The sequence below is a fragment of the Erinaceus europaeus genome, chromosome 3 (assembly GCF_950295315.1).
Source record: "Erinaceus europaeus chromosome 3, mEriEur2.1, whole genome shotgun sequence".
Classification (NCBI taxonomy): domain Eukaryota; kingdom Metazoa; phylum Chordata; class Mammalia; order Eulipotyphla; family Erinaceidae; genus Erinaceus; species Erinaceus europaeus.
Genome location: NC_080164.1, coordinates 127,082,168 through 127,100,972, shown reverse-complemented (window position 1 = coordinate 127,100,972; position 18,805 = coordinate 127,082,168). Strand labels below are relative to the sequence as shown.

At 44.7% G+C, this 18,805-nt stretch overlaps 1 protein-coding gene and 1 long non-coding RNA gene across 3 annotated transcripts in view; one reads left to right on the top strand and one right to left on the bottom strand.

Annotated features, from left to right (window-relative positions):
* Nucleotides 1-213: 213 nt before the first annotated feature.
* LOC132537540 (uncharacterized) lies at nucleotides 214-3,564 on the bottom strand. Its single transcript, XR_009549007.1, has 2 exons — nucleotides 3,168-3,564; nucleotides 214-497 (listed from the first exon to the last, which is right to left on the bottom strand). It is a non-coding gene; the product is annotated as an uncharacterized LOC132537540 (long non-coding RNA).
* Nucleotides 3,044-18,805, top strand: part of CNOT6L (CCR4-NOT transcription complex subunit 6 like) — a 74,422-nt gene continuing 58,660 nt past the window's right edge. Inside the window, exon 1 of one of the 2 annotated variants that reach the window (XM_060187911.1) lies at nucleotides 3,044-3,176. The gene's annotated coding sequence lies outside the window, so the exon portion shown is untranslated. Of the gene's footprint in view, nucleotides 3,177-3,969; nucleotides 4,102-18,805 lie in introns of those variants that run through there. The other variant, XM_060187912.1, reaches the window with a different exon arrangement.

Below are 18,805 nucleotides of genomic sequence, written 5' to 3'. Positions count from 1 at the left end.
AAAACCGAGATGGGGAAAGATACGTGTAGACCTGCTTAAACCCCTGTGAAGCAACCCCTGCAGGTAGGGAGCCTAGGCTGGAACCCGGATCCTTACCTGGGTCCTTGCGCTTTGCGCCATGTGCGCTTAACCCGCTGTGCTATCGCTCGGCCTCCTGAAATATTATTTTGGTATTAATGAAGACTTAAATTCCAGTAACTATACAGTGCCAAGTATTTGAAAATTATTCCTTTAATCATAATTTTAGTGCAAATGAGAAAAAAAATTTCGAGAGCTTGTTTGGAGGTTCTAGCAGGGGAGCGCAGCTACTCGTATACCCTCAACCGAAGACCAGTCCTTCTCTATTGGGGGAAGGCCATCATCTTCAACTGAGTGTGAAGCTTTGGGAGGGACGCTCATGGAGTGGTGAGGGAGGAAGGGGACACTGGCCTAGCCAGCCAGATCAGCTGAATCAACCCTGGCGATCATCTGGGTGACAGATGTTGCAGCCAGATCACCTTCACATCCGAGAAAAACAAGTTTTGGATGATATAGTTATACTTGTAATTATACAAAAATTTACTTTGTCAACCATCAATTTAAAAAATATTTTATTTATTTATTTTTTTTTGGATAGAGAAATTGAGAGGGAAATGGGAGAGAGGGAGGGGGTAGGAGAGAGGCCTGTAGCAGTGATTCATTCCCACTTGAGACTATTGCCCCCTGAAGATAGGGACTGGGGGCTTGAACCTTGGTTCTGGGTCCCTGTCCCTGTAATGCATGTGTACGCTTGTGTGTGTGTTCTACCAGGTGTGCCACCACCTGATATATATATATATATATATATATATATATATATATATATATATATATTTTTTTTACCAGAGCACTGATCAGTTCTGGTTTACAGTGGTGATGGGGATTGAACTGGGACTTCCGAAGCCTCAGGCATGACAGTCTGTTTGCATAACCATTATGCTGTCTACCCCTGCGCATACGCATATATATATATATATATATTACTGGAGCAGCCCTAGTTCTTGGTGGTGCAGGGGATTGAATGAATCAGGGGTGAACATCTTTTTGCATAATCATTATGTTATCTTTCTGGCTCTCAGTGAGTCAATTTATTTGCTGTGGTCTAAAGAGAACATTCCTGAGAGTGGAGATTTAAGCTTAAATTGCAATTACTTGAACTTTTAGTAGTAAAACCCACTATTCTCAACTCTCAATGTTTCAATTACTATTATCGATGGATTGAGACATATTAATTACTTAAGGTCTAGAGGTTCACAATAAACATCCCCTATAAAAGCCTTAAAACTAGTATGCCTCACCATTTATTAGTGCTTCTCTCACATCCACAAAGGTTCTCTCCTTTTCCTTCTGTTAGTAGTTGTGAGTATGGCAGATAAATGGCTCAAAGGAAGATGCCAGAGCCAATAACCCTATCCTCCTCAGCATTGTTGTGACTATTAATTATGTGTCATCTTTCAGACTTTCACTTCTGTTTTATTCTGTGAGAATTTCCTGTTTATGTGTCTATTTCCCATACAACAGTTGCGAGCTCCTTAAGAAGCCTACCAGTGCTTTGCTCTGTGCTTATCTCCGATGCCAAATAGAATGTCTGGAGCCTAACTCACCTTCCATGGTTGTTTATTATATATGAATGTGTAGTCAGAAATCTATACATTTGTAGGTGTTGAGGAAGCCTGAATCTAGGTATCTTAAAGATACCTTTCAGGTGTTTATCCCTCTTTTCCTCAACATCTGTTATTATTTCTCCTTGGGGAAGAGTGTTTGTTTGCCAAGGAGAATTGCTGTGGCAAGATGCCACTGAAGCAGGTTTACTATTTTTGGGCTCCTGAAATGATTTGTTTTGCTCTGTTGCTTACAAAGTCAAAGACTGACTAATTAATTATTCATTATATGTCAGCCTTTACTCAAGATCATTAGGAATGGGTGGGACTTCTGCTAAAGTTAAAGCTACTTGGACATTGATTAGAAACTGTAAAGGATGGTATTCCTAGTGCAGAAAATGGAATTTTTTTTTAAAAATAATTTATTCATGAGAAAGATAGGAGAGAGAAAGAACCAGACATCACTCTGGTACATGTGCTGCCGGGGATTGTACTCAGGACCTCATGCTTTTATTTTATTTTTTAAAATTTCTTTATTGGGGAATTAATGTTTTACATTCAACAGTAAATACAATAGTTTGGACATGCATAACATTCCCTAATTTAGCCCAATGCTTTATCCACTGCCACCTCTCAGACCACAGAAAATGGAAATTTAACAAAGCAGTCAGAGGGGCCTCTGTCTTGAGGGGCTGCCCTCTCTCCCTTTCACTTATGTCTCTGTCACTCAACCACCATAAGCCAGATCTGAGAAGTGCTCTGGTAAAAGTAAAGAAAGGAAGGAAGTAAGGAAGGAAGGATGGAAGGAAGAAGGAAAGAGAAAAAAACATTAGAGATCAAAGTAGCAATTGTTCTTCTGCAGAACAACTTTGCAGTGGATTTAAGTGGTCTCTTAATAGCTGATCAGTTCTGGCTGAATGATAAAAAGATACATTTTTACCACACTTTTCCTCCCAGGTGAAGATCTTTTACCATTCAGTAATAGGCTTTCAGATGAACTACAATCAACAAAACAAGCTTAATGCGCCAACCCTCTGTGTGTGTGTGTGTGTGTGGTAATTACTGAAAACTGCTGTTACCTCCTTAACCAACTGCTAAGCACACAAACCTAGAGCGTGCATTGAGACTAAACCCTGAAAAACTGCGACAGCAGTCTGCTACCTGTAGATCTGGTGTAGTGTACTTTGTTGTGGTAAACGCTAAACTGACCCATATCAAAACAAAAAATAAAAACGAATCCCATAAACTGAAAATGCGGAGGCTACGTTCACCCAGGAAGGACTATTTCTAGTTGATATTTTGACGTCTCCATCCCGCAGCTGGCCCAGTTCCTCAGACGTAATCCTATCGCGAGAAGGAGAATTAGGAACTAGGCCGAGAGCGCCACAGGTTTTTTTCATTTACATTTCGCGGCCCCATATACAGATGTTACAGGTTATAAAGGGAGAGCCAAGGAAGGCGTCCGGAGATATTTCTTCCGGTCCCGCCGCCTCTGCTCTGAGTACTGGGCTTCCAAGCGAGGCCGCAGGGGATTCCCGGTCAACGCACCGACAGAGGGTGAGGCGGGCTCCCCAGTCTCTTCCCCACGTGGCTGGGTGGGATGTGGGGTTTTGAGATGCCGCCAGCCGTCCCGGCTCGGCTCTTCACTCCAGCCCAGCGAAGAGAACAAGGCAGGCGTAAAGCAGACAAACAGGCAAGGTTCTTGGCGGGCGCGCGCGCACGCGCAGCGCAGCGCCCTGGGGGCGGGGCCTCGGCGCGCCGCCGCAGCCCCGCCCCCTTCTCTCACCCTTCCCCTCGGCGCAGGGGAGTGACCGGCTCCCGCCAGCCCCTCCACGTCAATCAGCCCTCCTCCTCCTCCTCCTCCTTCTCGTACTCTGCACCTTGTTATTAATCTCAATCCCGATATCTCTCGGACTTCTCTCCCCCGGCCCTGGGGGGCGTGAACGTGTGTGAGCGAGCGCAGAGGCACCGAAAGCTGGCGTCGGTGTGTTGCAGCCTGGGCCCCGGCAGCAGCAGGCGCAGCAGCGAGTCCCGCAGCGGCAGCAGCCCGAGCGCCAGGAGGCCAAGGCCAAGGCCAGGCTCTGCGTGCTTCTCCGAGTAACAGCCGCGGCTCCGGCGGCTGCGGGGGCGCAGCTTGCTCCTGCGGGGGTCTTCGCGTCGGCGGCCGCGGGTCCTCTCCAGCGCGTCCGGGGTCCCCGGTCCTCTGCCCCCTCCCCGCCCTTCCACGGTCCTCTTCTCGCCCCCTTCGATCGCCCTCTGCGCCGCCGCCTCTTGCTGTCCCTCCGGCGACCCGGCCCGGCCCGCCCGCCCCGCGTCCCCTCCGGCCGGTGCCTCTCCCCCCGGCGGGCTGCCTGCATGTCTTTGCTGCCCTCAGCCCCGCCGCCACCGCCGCCGCCGCCTCCCCCGCCGCCGCAGCACCAGCACCAGCCGCCCCGTCGCCGCCGCCGCCGCCGCCGCCCGGACCCCGGCGCGCTGAATGCAGGTGAGGAGGGGGCGCGGGCCCGCGGGGATCCCGGCCCGGCGGCCTGAGCCCGCCCTCCCGGCCGGCCACCGGGCCACGGCGGCTCGCGGCTCTCGGCTCCCGGGCGGGCGGGTGGGCGGGCGGAGGGAGCGAGCTGCGAGCGAGGCCCGCCCGTGGGTGTTTGTTTGCGTCTGCGGCCGCGGCTCGGAGGGGCAGCATCTGCGGGCCTGGTGCGCGCGCGCGGGGCGTGCGTCTCCGCGGCCGCGGGGAAATGGCTGCTGTTGCTCCCTCTGGGCCCGAGGAGGGGAATGAGGTAGACGCTGTCGTCGTGGCTCCCGAGTCGGGGCGGGTGTGGAGACCGGGAGCTGGCGGGCTCGGGACGGACGTGCGTGTGGGTGTGCGAGTTGGGACTTGGCGGGCGGAGAGGCGGCCTGGGCGCCGCGGCGAGTGGGTGTGTGTGGGGTGCGGGGCGTACCCCGCGTCTCCGCCGCGGCGTCGGGCTCCGGAGTCTGAGTGTGTGTGTGTCGGGCGAGGGGGAGAGGCTCCCTAGGCCCCGGGATTCCCGGGCCGGGCTCCCTGTGGCCCGGATCGCCGAGTGGCGCGTCCCGGGCCCCTTTGTGGCCGAGGCCCCGCCGCCCCGCCGCCCCGCCGCCCCGCCGGTGAGGGCTGCTCGGCGGCGGCTGGGAGGGAGGTGTGCGCGGCCCCCGGCGGCGGCCGGGCCTGGGGAGCGGCAGGTCGGGGCCGCGGCAGGAAGCGCGCCGGCCTGCAACGCGGCCTAACCGCCTCGGCGCCCGTCTCCCGCCTCCCGGGACTTGGCGTCCCGCGCGGCAGCGGCGGCGGGGGCCCGGGCGGGGCGCGGCCGCACTTTTGGGGGACCCAGGTGCCTGGCCCCGGGCTGGCGGGGGCGGGAGCTGAGGACGCGATGCGGCCTGGGAGCCTTCTGGACCGTGTGGAGGCGGCTGAAGTGCTCATCTCCATTTATTTATTTATTTATTTTTTCTGGTCGCAAGCACATCCTCGTTCATAAGCTGTTTTGCAATTTTTCAATTTTTCTCAAGACATTTTGTGTGTCTCCGCGGGGCGGGGGGAGGGCGGGGGAGGGTGGAAATGGGCTCCCCGGCCTGTGGCGGTGGCGGGATTGGATGGATTTGTGCCTGTGCAATGGTTGCATCCTGTCTCCTGGCAGGGGACGGCGAGTAGGCGCGGGGCTGGGAGGTCGCGGGGAAGAAGTCCTGGAGCTGTCATCCGCTCGGCCGGGGTGCGAGCTGGGCTGTGTGTACACACCAGGAAGCAGGACTGCTACCTGGAGCCCCTCGTTATCTTAATTGTCAATCAAGGTAGCCCTGCACTAGCAAACACATTTTCCCTTAGAACTCCCAAAGCTAAATTAGGCAGCCTCTATTATTTTAGTGTGTTCACCTTGCGGAATGTAGAGTTCAAAGGACTGGAAAGACATACCCACTACCTCCAGAACCGCGGATGCATTTCAGAACCTCTGGTGTTTGGGTAATTGTCGAGGACGTGACTTGTGCCCTCTTGCCATCTGCATCGAATTAGCTCCTCTAACAAACTCGAGGCAGATGCCGGCCTTGCAGGCCAAGTTATGACAAGAAAATCCTTTCTGAATCCTGTCTCAAAGAATCTTTTGCAGGGAAGTTTGCGGGGAGAATAGGAGAGATGAGAAACCATTTTTTAATAAAAGCCAATATTTTATATATTGAGAGAGAACCGGATACCACTCTGGTACATGTGCTACCTGGGATTGAACTCAAGACCTCATACTTGAGAATCCAGTGCTTTATCCATTGCGCCACCTTTCAGACCATGGAGAACTTTTTGCAAACCTCAAAACTTCGGTGCCATTTTCTGTTTATTTTGTTTGAAGAAAAATTTTTTTTAATATTTTCCCTTTTGTTGACATTGTTAAGGTGCCATTTTCTTAACTCTCTTGACTTTAGGCAAGGTGCTTAATATGTGTAAGACTTTCTTCCTCATTTGTAACAAGGAGGTAATAGCTTTACAGTTAGCCTGTTGTGAAGATAGAATGAGCAAACAATGTTATGTAGTAGATGCTTAAATATTCCTCTTGCACCTCTGACTGTGGATGCTGAAAAACATTTTTTGGGAGGAGAGCAGGGAAGATAGCATAATGGTTATGCGAGGAGACTCTCATGCCTGAGGCTCTGAAGTCCCAGCTTCTATGTCCCATACCACCATAATCTAGAACTCAGCAGTACTCTGGTTTTATTTTTAGTACTCTGTTTTATGGTGGCGCTGGGATTAGAAAAACATTTAATTACAAAAATTCACTGACACCATTATCCGAGTTAAAAGACTAGTCAACTTGATTTCTCATGTGTGAGACCCTGGGTTGGAAGCTCCAGCATAAAACAAAAACCCAACAACAAAATCAAGACTAGTGAGTTATAAACCTGTTTTAATGTATTTCTAGGAGTAAAACTTAGATAACTTAGAGTATATGTTATTTTTATTTATATTTTTTTAGAGTATATAGTTTTTTATATTGTCATACTTAAAAAATTTTCCCCAAATTCTTGACTAGGTTATCTTTTTATTACTCTTTTCATAAATTCTTGCTATATATTCCTGAAAAAAATGTATATAATGCAAAAGTATGTTCCAATACAATGAAGCATTAAAAAGGACTAAGGTGGGTCCGGGAGATGGCTCAGTGATAAAGCTTTGGTCTCAAGCATGAGGAAGTCCCAAGTTCGATTCCCCGGCAGCACATGTGCCAGAGTGATGTCTGGTTGTTTTCTCTCCTGTCTTTCTCATAAATAAATGAAATCTTAAAAAAAGGTCTAAGGAGGGCAGGGGTCGATACTAAATGGATATGCAGGAGCACAGCAGGTTAAGTCAGGAGTCCCCCAGCTCCCCACCTGCAGGAGAGTTGCTTTACAAACTGTGAAGCAGGTCTGCAGGTGTCTCTCCCCCTCTTTTCCCCTCCTCTCTCTATTTCTCTGTCCTATCCAACAACATCAATAATAACTACATCAATAAAACAAGGGCAACAAAAGGGAATAAATTAATTAAAAAATTAAAAAAATGGATATGCAAAGAGTTTCATACCTGAGGCTCTGAGGTAGTAAATTCAACCCCCCCCCCCCACCACCATAAGCCAGATGAGTGCTCTGGTTAAAAAAAAGTTTACATAGTTCCACAAAATATAAGTGTCACAAGGATTGCTGTACAATTATTAGCTTATGTTGACTAATTCTGGTAAAGAAAACCTCTTGGGTGGCCCTGGAGGTGGCACAGTAGATAAAGCATTGGATTTTCAAACATGAGGTCCTGAGTTCCATCGCCAGCAGCATATGTACCAGAGTGATCTCTACTTTCTCTCTATTTTGCTCATAAATACATAAATAATAGTAAAAAGAAAACCTCTTGGAATGTTTTTTCTTCAATAGAAGGAAAAACTCGAACAATTAATTTTTATTTTCTGTGTTTAGTGAGCTGTCCATTGAATCTTAGTATATTTTGGTAGACAACAGAAGTTGAAATAATTTGTCTGAGAAAGAAAGAATGAGAACATCACTTTGGCACATGTGATGCTAGGATTGACCTCGGGCTTCTTTTTTTTATAGCCGACTTACAGTGATGCAGAGGATTGAATCTATAATAATTTTAGAGCCTCAGGCATGGGAGCTGTTTCCATAGCCATTATGCTATCTACCTCCCCATGCTTTAGGTTCTAATGTAGTTCACTATGCCTCCTAGGTTGCAAGATTTTTTTCCTCCTTCCCTTTCTTCTTCTCCACCAGAGCATTGTTTAGCTCCAGTTTTTGGAGGTGCTGGGGATTGAACCTGGAACCTTGAATACATCTAGCATGAGAGTCTTTTCACAACTATTAAAAAATTTTATTACCTTTATTAGCGACAGCAAGAAATTGAGAGGGGAGGGGGGTGATAGAGAGGGAGAGAGATAGAGACACCTGCAACACTGCTGCACCACTTGTGAAGCTTCTCCCCTGCAGCTGCAGGTGGGGAGTCTTTCTTTTTTTTTTAACCAGAGCACTGCTTAGCTCTGGTTTATGGTGGTAAGGATTGAACCTGGGACTTTGGAGCCTCAGGCATGAGAATCTCTGCATAACCATTATGCTGTCTACTCCTGCCCGGCATAACTATAATTTTTCATTATTTTTATTGGATAGAGAGCCAGATATTGAGAGGGAAAGGGAAGATAGGGGGGAGAGAGAAAAGACACCTGCAGCACTGCCTCACCACTTGCAAAGCTTTGCCCCTGCAAGTGGGGAACGGGGGCTTAAACCTGGGTCCTTGTCCATTTTTAAAAAATTTTTTGGGGAATTAATGTTTTACATTCGACAGTAAATACAATAGTTTGTACATGCATAACATTTCCCAGTTTTCCATATAACAATACAACCCCCACTAGGTTCTCTGTCATCCATTTTGGACCTGTATTTTCCCCTTACCCCCAATCCCACCCCAGAGTCTTTTACTTTGGTGCAATATGCCAATTCCAGTTCAGGTTCTACTTGTGTTTTCTTTTTTTTTGAATTTCTTTATTGGGGAATTAATGTTTTATATTTGACAGTCAATACAATAGTTTTTTTTTTTTAATACAATAGTTTCTACATGCATAACTTTTGCCAGTTTTCCATATAACAGTACAACCCCCACTAGGTCCTTTATCATTCTTTTTGGACCTGTATTCCCATCACCCTCCCCCCCCCCCACCAACCCCAGAGTCTTTTACTTTGGTGCACTATGCCACCTCCAGTTCAGGTTCTGCTTGTGTTTTCTTTTGATCTTGTTTTTTCAACTTCTACCTGAGAGTGAGATCATCCCATATTCATCCTTCTGTTTCTGACTTATTTCACTTAACATGATTTCTTCAAGCTCCATCCAAGATAGGCTGAAAACGGTGAAATCACCATTTTTTATGGCTGAGTAGTATTCCATTGTGTGTATATATATACCACAACTTGCTCAGCCACTCATCTGTTGTTGGACACCTGGGTTGCTTTCAGGTTTTGGCTATTACAAGTTGTGCTGCTAAGAGCATATGTGTATACAGATCTTTTTGGATGGGTGTGTTGGGTTCCTTAGGCTATATCCCCAAGAAAGGAATTGCAGGGTCATAGGTAGGTCCATTTCTAGCCTTCTGAGAGTTCTCCACAGGGGTGGTCCTTGTCCAATGTAATATGTACCCCTCAACCAGGTGTGTCACCACTTGGCCTCTTCACATAACTGTTAACGCTTTCTTCCCCAACCTGATGCCCCCCTGCCCCTTCCTCCTTTCTTTGAAACTACTTATTTTTGGTTTATGGTGGTGTAGGGTATTGAGCCTGGGATTTTAGAGCCTCAGGCATGAGTCTCTTTGTCTACTGTGCTATCTCCTCTGCCCAGCTATTTTCTTTCATATAGACATAAGTTTACTACAGGAGAGGTGTGAGACACAAGCCAGAGTACTACTATGGCTCTTATGGTACCAGGGGCCAAACCAGGAACTTTAGGCATGCAACTTTGGTGCTCTGCTAGTTGAACTATTTACCTCCCTACCCTCTTTTTTCTTTCTTTTCTTTTTGGGTAATGGCAGGGTGAAGAGACTATAGGGAACTTTTTTTGCCCCCAGGGTTATCGCTGGGGCCCAGTGCCTGCACTATGAATCCATGGCTCCTGGAGACTTTTTTCCCTTTTTATTGCCCTTGTTGTTATTATGGGAGACTTTTTATTGGTTTGTTTGTAGTGTCTGTTGATTGATGCTAGATTTCCCAGTTAGACCATAGTCATTTTGATGTCAATGTTAAACTTGAAAATAAAACGTAATAAACTATGAAAAATATCACATCTATGAAGGACACTAGGGAACTTTTTGAGAATGTGGTGTCTTATTCTGGGAGGTGGCACAGTGGGTAGATCCTAAACTTGTGTGTGTCAAGTCTGGAGTGCAGTCCCCATCAGTGCATATGCCAAGAGTGATGTGGTTCTCACATTCTCTCTGGTCATTAATAGTAAAAAAAAAAAAAAAAAAAAAAAAAAAGCAAAGTGTCAGGATTATGCTAGGGTGTTTTATGGGTACGTGTACATTTATAATCAGGATTTTCTGTGGTATTTAAAGGAAAAATTCTAACAACTGTAAATAATATAAATATTTCAAAACCAAAAATGTTTTTATCTAAATATCTTCATTAGACATTCTGAATTAACAGTATTTTAAAAACACTTAGATTTGGAGAAACTGAGGAAACATTTCTCTATTAGTTTCAAAATAGGTAGTAGAGAACTAATAGGATATTTGTACAGTGAAATTTATTTTAGATGTTATAATTGCTTATGCTGTCATTATCTAAGCTAACAGAACTGGTACAACAGAATCAAAGGTGGAAAGTTAAGTTCATGGTCTGGGAGGTGGCTCTCAGTGGTTAAAAGTATTGGACTCTTCAGGGATGAAATCCTGAGTTCAATCCCTGGCAGCTTGTACCAGAGTTAAGTCTGGTTCTTTCCTGTGTTTCTCATTAACAAATAAAAATAAAATCTTAAAAAAGGTTGCTAGGTTCTAGTAATGTTAAATGGATTTTTAGTCTTTCATAACATCCATTATATATACCCCTTTAATAAGGGGGGGGATTAAAATAGTTAAGACTTTGCATGCATTACTTTGGAATGCTAATTAGGGTAATAAATATACTTAAAATATCAGTGACTTATTACATATTTCATATTTTGCCCACCTTAACAGTTTGATTTGGTGCTTCTGGTTAGCAAACGGGATTTCATGTAATGTAGTGATTGAGTCCAAGGATCCTTCAATCTTGTGACTTCACTATTCCCCAGGGCCTTAGAGCTCTGCCAGCTACCCACAAAGCCACTTAAGAATTCTTAGACTTGGGGCCGGGTGGTGGCGCACCTGATTAAACTCACACATTATAGTGTGCAAGGATCTGGGTTCTAGCCCCTGTTCCCCACCTGCAGGGGGAAAGCTTCATTAGAGGTGAAGCAGGGCTGCAGGTGTCTGTCTGTCTCTCTCTATCACCCCCTTCCCTCTCTGAATATCTCTATCTAGTAAATAAGGATAATTTAAAAAAATTTAAAAAAATTCTTAGACTTAAATGATAAACATCTGCCCCTATTTCATTGGTGATAATTTGCCACAGAACCTTATTTGAATGTAAGAGAGGTGGGATGGTGAACAGTTTGTGACACTTAATGATAATATATATATGTATATATATATGTATAAAATTTTGACAAAAGGTGAATGTAATTGAAAATTGCTTTAAAAATCTTTATAGAGGTTACCCTGGAGGTGGTACAGAGGCTAGAGTTCTGAGGATTTAAGTATGAAGTCCATCCTGAGTTTGGTCCCTGGCATCACGTGCTAATGTAATGCTTTGGTACTCTCACTCCTCTACTCTCCACATATATAGTCTTAAAAAACAAACAAAAAAACCTACAGGTGGTCCAGAAGGTGGCAAAATGGATAAAGCACTGGATTCTCAAGCATGAGGTCCTGAGTTCAGTCCCCGGCAGCACACGTACCAAAGTGATAATCTGATTCTTTCTCTCCTATCTTTCTCATTAATAAATAAAATACTAAAAAACAAACAAACAGAAACCCTTGCAGAATAGGGCAGGGGTAGATAGCATAATGGCTATGCAAACAGGCTCCAGGGTACCCCCTACTCCCCATACTCCCTACTGCCTGAGCCGAGCAGTGCTCTGGTTAAAAAAAAAACAAAACAAAAAACTTCAGACTAAGAAATAGGGAAGGGTGCTGGAGAGGAGTCCTCTTAAATGGGAGTATGAATGACAAGTAAACTATTTAAAGATTAACTTTTGTACAGGACATTCCAATTGAATTTTATAATTTACAGTGTTTCTTTACTGTGGAGTCATTGTGGTCTTCTGGGTTCTGGCATTTATTTCTCCTTGTACTTTGAAATCAGTTGAGTTTAAGATTTCAGTTACTGTGATAACTTTACAGAAGACATTTCTTGAATTTTCTTTTTGGGATAGAGCATTCTTACTATAGATACTTAAAAGTATTTTGGTGGACTTTATGTTTTGTTGCTATTTTTGTGATTACAAAGTTACTATAGTTAATATATGTGAGCCTCAACTCAGAAAGAACAATAAAGCCATCAAGTAAACAGAAGTATAATTATTAACTTGTGGCTGTGTTTCATGTTGAAAATACTATGACTTTGACAAACTGCTGTACCACTGAAACTCGAATACATTAAATGATATCTCTGTACCCAACTTGAATCGCTTATTTTATTGCCTAGGGTTGTTAAAGTATGAAAGCTCGGATCTGTGTCCGCCTTTACTTTGTGACTTTGGATAGGGGTCTGGGGTGTGTGTATGTTTTATTTATTATACTGGGTAGACACAGTCAGAAATCTAGAGGAAAGAGGGTGATAGAGAGGGAGAGTCAGAGACACCTACAGCCCTGCTTCACTTGCAAAGCTTTCCCCCTGCAAGTGGGGACTTGGGGGCTCGAACCTACGTCCTTACACATTGTAAAATGTGCGCTCAACCAGGGGGGTGCCACCACCTGGTCCCAGTTGTGTGTGTATATATCTATAACTGTTTCCCAAGAGGAAGTTTTTTCAATCCGTTCTCTTCCTGGTTAATACTATTTTGTATATTGAAAATAAAAAACTTATTTGAGGGTTTATTCAATACCCATCATGCTCAGTTATAAAGAGAAATATGAAAGTAGAAGGGACATCTGTGAAACCTAAAGATTTTAAATTTTTTAAAATGTATTTTTTGGATAGAGACATTCAGAAATTGAGAGGGAAAGAGAAAGGGGAGAGACAAAGACAACCAGCAGCACTGCTTCACCACTCTCAAAGCTTTCTCCCTGCAGTTAGGGACTGGGGGCTCATGAAACTTCCCTCCTACCAGTGGTGGGGGGTGAGTGTTTTACAGACACCTATCAGGGAAAGATGAGAAAAATACCTATGTGTCAATAACTGTACTGTTAATAACCACTAATCCATGCCAATAAAATGATACAAAACAAAAGCAAAACTGGCAACAAAAAATATAAGCTTCAGTGAACCTGGCACCCCACTGCATTGGAGGAAGCTTTGGTATTTCATTTCCTTCCTGACAGGGCAGAGGTAGAGAGTAAAAGAGACCACAGCACTAAAGTTTCCTTCAGTGTGGTGGGGCTGGGCTTGAACCTGAGTTGCATACGTGGTAAGAATAGCTCACTGTTTCACCGGCCCCATCTGTTCCTCCATCTCTTTTTCTTCTCTCTCTATCTCTCTCACCAGAGCACTGCTCAGCTCTGGCTTACGGTGGTGAGGGGTATTGAACCTTAGACTTTGGAGCCTTAGGCATGAGTCTCTTTGCATACCCATTAATGTTATCTACCCCCACCTGCCTCATCTGTTTCTGTCTGTAAAAGTTAACCCAGAGGAGTGTAGCCCTTGCTGTAACTTTTTTCTTTTTACCAGAGCACTGGCTTGTGTGAGGGATATTGAACCTGAGATTTTGTTCTGGCTTGTGGTAAGGGGTATTGAACCTGAGATTTTGTTCTGGCTTGTGGTGAGGGTTATTGGACCTGAGATTTTGTTCTGGCTTGTGGTGTGGGGGATTGAACCTGAGATTTTGGAGCTTCAGGCATGAGAGTCTCTTTGTATAACCATTTTTATCTACCCTTTTTTTCTTTAGTTAAAAATTTTAATTGTCTTTACTTATTGGATAGACAGCCAGAAATCTAGACCAGAAATTGAGAGAGAAGGGGGAGATGGAGAAGAGAGACAAAGAGACACTTGCAGCCCTGCTTCACCACTTGCAAAGCTTTCCCCCTGCAGGTGGGGACTGGTGGCTTAAACCCAGGTCCTTGCACATTGTAACTTGTGTGCTCAACCAGGTGTGCCACCACCTGGGCCCCCCCCCCCCCCCCCCCCCCGTGACTCTGTAAGCCTTGGGTCCTTTACTTTCTAGCTCTTAAATTTATTTAACTTTTCTTGCTTTTTCATTTAATTTTTTAATTTGCTTCATCCTCTAGAACATACTTGTGGTCCTAGAGTTAGGAGACTTACATGATGTAATACAAAATGCTTAAAACAGTCTCCCATTCAAATACTTAACCAGATCTGACTCTGCTTAGCCTCTGAGATCAGAGGAAATATGACACATTCATGATGGTATGGTTGTAGACAAAAAGAATCTAGAACAGTATGTAGTTGATAGCCAGGCTAGTGAGTTAGCAGGTAAAACACAGGTCCTGCATGTTTAAGATCCCAGGTTCGATTCCAGGTGCTGCATTTTCTAGAGCAGTACTTCCTTGCCCTATTATAAAGTAAATATTAAAAAAACAAACAAAAACCCTGGGAAATTCAATATTTGCTGTATTTCTTATGATTAGACATGTTCTACTGCGAGTTTTAAATATATTTAAAGCAGGGTCTGTTGATCCCTATACTATTTACTTTGGGGATTTAAGCCTGGATAAATAGCAAACAAGTGAAAACAGACTTTCTTTTTTAAATTCTTATTTACTTTATTATTTATTATTGGATAGAGACACTGAAAGGTGAGTGAGAGGAAAGAGACAGACATCTGCAGCCCTGCTTTAGCACTTCTGAAGCTTTCCTCCTGCAGGTGGGACCAGAGGCTTGAACCTGGGTTCCTTGTGCACTGTAATGTGTGCACTTAACCAGGTGTGCCACCTGACCCCAAAAACAGACTTTAAAAAGTTCTACATTGGAGTATGTATGTAATCTTTAGGGATATAGATGCTAGAATTTGACTTGATCTTTGTGGGTTTGGAGAAGGAAGGAAAAGTATTACTGTAACTTTCTCCCAAATGCCCATTTTTGTTTTCCTCCAGGGTAATTGCTGGGCTTGGTGCCTGCACCATGAATCCACCGCTCCTGGAGGCTATTTTCCCCCTTTTGTTGCCCTTGTTGTAGCCTCATGGTGGTTATTATTATTGCCATTGTTGATGTTGTTTGTTGTTGGTTAGGACAGAGAGAAATGGAGAGAGGAGGGGAAGACAGAGAGGGGGAGAGAAAGATAGACACCTGTAGACCTGCTTCACTGCCTGTGAAGTAACTCCCCTGCAGGTGGGGAGCTGGGGGCTCGAACCGGGATCCTTAAGCTGGTCCCTTGCGCTTTGCGCCATGTGCGCTTAACTCACTGCGCTACTGCCCACCCCAAATGCCCATTTTTAATACTATGGGGGGGTACAGCTGAGGGGGGGCGATATGGCTATGGGGGCTACGCTGGGGCTCATGCATGTGTGATACTGCTGAGCAGCCTCCCACTCAATAATTTTCCTTTCCTCCTTCACCCCTCTCTCCCACCTTCCCCATCTCTTTGAAAGAGAGGTCATGTTTCACACCACTCCATTATCCATGGAGCTCCCCCAGTACTGTCCATGGGGCTCCCATGTGTTAACTGGAGCGTGAACCCAGGGCCTCACACATGGTGAGGGGCTCTCTTCTACCATAACTCCCTGCCCTGGCTCCTTTAGCTTTTGTTCCTTTGTGTAATTTGACACAACTTAAATTCCCTACCTGACATCCTTTAATTTTAGTTTTTTTTTTTTTTTACTTGCCACCAAGGACTGTACTACTAGAACCTTTTCTTTTAGATACAGGTAAGAAACAGGGATAGAGACAGACACAGACACCACAACAGTTTTCCCTGCTCATGAAACTTCTTTCCACATTGAATCGAGTTGTCATTCTTGTTAAATTTCAGAAGCTTCTCTATTACATGGTGTTCCATGTGAATCTGGAGGCTCTGAGGATCTAGCACATGGTTAAGTGTACACTTAGCTTGGTGAACCATCTTCCATACCCTGGTGGTTGTATTTTGATTGCTTACTATGTATATGCCAAGTGTGGGAGTTGACAGGTTCCCTCCCTTCCTCTTTCTTTCATCATAATATTGCTCAGCTCTGGCTGATTGGTGCTGGGGATTGAACCTCTAGTACCTTAGGCATGAAAATATTTTATATAACCATGATGCAAACATGGCCCCCATTTTTTTTCTCTCTCTTTCCTCTTGCCTCCTTCCTCCTCCCACCTCCCCTTTGATTAATTACTGAGAGTGTCAACTCTGGCACATGTGATTCCAGGGACTGAACTCAGGATCTCATGCTTAAGAGTCCAACACCTTATCCACTACACAGCCTCCTGGATCCTAGGCATTTTTCACACGAGAAAGGGTAGAGGCACAGAGATAAAGATGGACAGACACTGATGCCAGTTAACGGACAAGTTCTAGTGTAAGCTGGTGCCTGAGATTGAACCTGCATCCTCTGGAACCTTAAGCACTCACATTTTGTGTTCAAACAGGTTTTATTTTAAAATACTTCAGAAAGTGAAGACAGTTGGGAGAAGATTATTGATTTTTCATTAGACAAATTATGAAGGACTTTTCATAAGACATAATCCATTTTATTCTAAAAGTTGTGAAGAGTAGGATGTTCTGGGGCCAGGTGGTGGCGCACTGGTTGAGAGCACATGCTAAAATGCACATGGACCCACGTTCAAGCCCCAGGCCCCTACCTGCAGGGGGAAAGCTTCACAAGTGGTGAAGCAGTGCTGCAGTGTATGTCTGTCCCTCTTTATCTCCTCATCCCCCTCAATTTGTCTCTACCCAAATAAACTATTTTAAAAAAGAACTAGGATATTGTGGGACTAGCACATGTTTAGGAACTCAAGTGACCAAAATCTGTACTTCAGTCATTTACTGGCTATGACGTTCCTCAAATTTCTCCAAGTTTGTTTCCTCAGTTGTATTACTACTGGTTTTATCAGGGTTCTAAGAAGTTAATTCATGTAAATCTCCTAGCTCAAGGGTCAGAAAACTGCAGCTTAATATGCCAGCAATGGATTACATTTTTGGGGGGGGGGCAGGAAAGGATTACATTTTTAAAACATGGATAATGAGGTTGTGGAGCAGAGGATCATATGGACAGATTGTGTATAGTATTTCCATACTATAGGGTATATACTGTTTTTCAAAAACTTGCTTTTTCACTTAACGTGTTATGGCTGCTCCCCCACCCTCCCTCTGTATTTGTAGGTATACCTCAGGTTTTGAAAAACTATATGACATTTTAAAAATGGAGATCACACAACATTGTAATCACTATTAATTTTTTTAGCGATTTAATATTGATTTACAAAACTATAAGATAATGGGTATAATTCCATACATTTCCCACCAAAGTTCTGTGTCTCCATTCCATTCATTGGAAACTGCAGTAGTTCCCCTAAGACCACAAATATAGATTCACTATTATTTCTATACCTACTTATATTTATATTTTCTTTTTTCTTTTTTTATTGTTGTAGTTATTGTCATTGTTGTTGGATAGGACAGAGAAATGGAGAGAGGAGGGGAAGACAGAGAAGAGGAGAGAAAGATAGACACCTGCAGACCTGCTTCAGTGCCTGTGAAGCAACTCCCCTGCAGGTGGGGAGCAGGGGGCTCAAACTGGGATCTTTATGCTGGTCCTTGTGCTTTGCGCCACCTACAGCTTAACCCACTGCACTACTGCCCGAATCCCCTTTAATTTTTTTTTATTTTTTTGCCTCCAGGGTTATTGCTGGGGCTTGCACTACGAATCCACTGCTTCTAGATGCTATTTTTCCCATTTTGTTGCCCTTGTTGTTCTTATTGTAGTTGTTGTTGTTGTCATAGCTGTTGTTGTTGTTGGATAGGACAGAGAGAAATGGAGAGAGAAGAGGAAGACAGAGAGGATGAGAGAAAGATAGACACCTGCAGACCTGCTTCACCACTTTGCGAAGTGACCTCCTGTAGGTGGGGAGCCGGGGGCTCGAACCAGGACCCTTACTCCAGCTTTGCGCCATGTGTGCTTAACCCGCTGCGCTACCGCCTGACTCCCTAAATTTTTTTAATCTTAATTTAATGGATAGAGACAGCCAGAAATCAAGAGGGAGGGGGGTGATAGAGAAGAAGAGAGACAGAGAGACACCTGCAGCACTGCTTCATCACTCGTAAAACTTTTCCCCCTGCAGTTGGGGACGGGGGGCGGGGGGGCTCAAACCCGGGTCCTTGCGCATTGCAATACATGCATTCAACCAGGTGTGCCACCACCTGCCCCCCCCATATTTTCTTTTTTAAACATTCATTTACAAAATGGAAATACTGACAAGACCATAGAATAAGAGGGTACACACAGTTCGCACTACCAGAACGCCGTATCCAATCCCCTCCCTTGAAAGTTTTTCTATTCGTTATCCCTCTAGGAACATAGACCCAGGATCATTACAAGTTGCAGAAGGTGGAAGGTTCTGGCTTCTGTAATTGCTTCTCTGCTAGACATGGGCATTGGCAGGTCAATCCATATTCCTAGTCTATTTTTATTTTTTCAAAGATTTAATTTATTTATTAATGAGAAAGATAGGAGGGAAAGAATCAGACATCACTCTGGTACATGTGCTGCTGGGGATTGAACTCAGGACCTCATGCATGAGAGTCTAGTGCCTAGCCACTGTGCCACATCCTGGATCACAGTCTGTTTTTATCTTACCTAGAGGGTAGGGCTGTGGAAAGGTGGGGTTCCAGGGTACATTGGTGAGGTCATCTGTCCAGTGAAGTCAAGTTGGTGTCATGGTAGCATCTGAACTTGGTGGCTGAAAAACCATTAAGATATAAACAAATAGTTTTAATCAGGAATCTAAAGGTAAGACTATATATAGCAGATGAGATTTGGTCTCCATTTTGGAAAAGGCTA